We start from the raw sequence: 1,466 nt of genomic DNA, 5'->3' as shown, positions 1-1,466 counted from the left end.
ATTGGCACAGGACAGAACAGAGTTTAGGGCTGTTGTACATAGGGTCGCTATGAGTCGCAAGTGACTCAACAGCACATAACAACAACAACAAATTTCTTTTACATATAAATTTGTTTCATATTTTCTTCTGCAGGGAATTCTGGCAGTATAGTGCTGGATTCCCAAAGACATACAGTTCAAACCCATCAGGTGCTTCATGGAAATGAAGGACAATCTCCTCCCATGCAATTAACTGCCTCTGAAAACCAGTCATAGCGTCATGTATGGGTCAGCTCTGACTTGATGGAACACAAGAACAACAATGTCTTCTCAAAGAACTCAGACCAGCACAATATTTTTATAAGGTAAGCTAAATTACACTGATACCTACTGCAGAGCAAATTCCACAAAATGATGTACCTTAAATTGATAGAGGAATAATTATAAAAATAATTCCCTCAATTCTCCTAGTGTAACAATTAGCCAGGTGAACACCCCTATATTAAAGGTCCTAGAATAGCATAACTGAGTTCTATAACTATTTTGACATTATGTGTTAATGGATCAACTTGCAAAATGGAATCTTTAAACAAAGAAAAATAAAATCTGTCCAATAAAGAAAAGGAAGCAGACCATGAGAATGAGAACACTTGGAATTTCTCTTATCTCTGGGCTGCATATACTGATTCTTTTTAAAACCTGAATCTATGAAGTAAAAGCAGTCACTTACGAAATTTATATAGTCAAGAAATCATGTACCCACTTCCCAACCCTTAAGATTCTGAATTATGTCCTTCAGAGAAATAATAATGAGCACAAGTTACTTAACTATTGCCTTAGATGGACCATATAACACTATTCACCAGTGTATCTAGTTCCAGATCTATTCATATTATTGACTGTTGTGATGTAGTAGAACAAGTTAGAGCATAAAAGCCAATCGCATAACCAGAAGAGGAAGAGACAGAAACAATCCAGAGTTTGAGCTTTGTCCATGTGGTGATTGTGGGACTCGCAGTGATGGCCTGGAACACACTGGGCGAACATGTGGTACAGATTGACAGACTGAGCCACCATCCCCAGAAAATCCATAGTTTTTCAATACACTTTACCTGTAAAATTCCAGTAATATAAAACTGACACTACATGTAATTTCCTGAGGCACAAAGGATGACTGAATTAATAAAAGTCAAGAATGTGAGAAGAATATTTATGGATTTCTTCTCAAGACCCTCAACAAAAAAGTACTTGTGCCTCATAAATATAAAGGAATTATCTTCAATTCAGGACTAGTAAAGTTAAAAAAAATCAACCCCAATATTCTCAGGAAGAAGCCACACCAAAACATCTTTTTACTTCACAGACAGAACCAGGAAAAACCTTCTGAGAAACATAAATGAGTAAAAATAACAGTTTTCCAGTTTGTGGCTCTTCTCTGATATGTAGTTGTTGTGTGCCATCGAGCTAGAACTGACCTATAGCTGACC

The sequence above is a fragment of the Elephantulus edwardii genome, unplaced genomic scaffold (genome assembly GCF_000299155.1).
Source record: "Elephantulus edwardii isolate Elephantulus edwardi_28Jun2011 unplaced genomic scaffold, EleEdw1.0 scaffold00391, whole genome shotgun sequence".
Taxonomy (NCBI): Eukaryota; Metazoa; Chordata; class Mammalia; order Macroscelidea; family Macroscelididae; genus Elephantulus; species Elephantulus edwardii.
The sequence above is the reverse complement of the archived record's forward strand: the minus strand, read 5'-3'. Positions refer to the sequence as shown.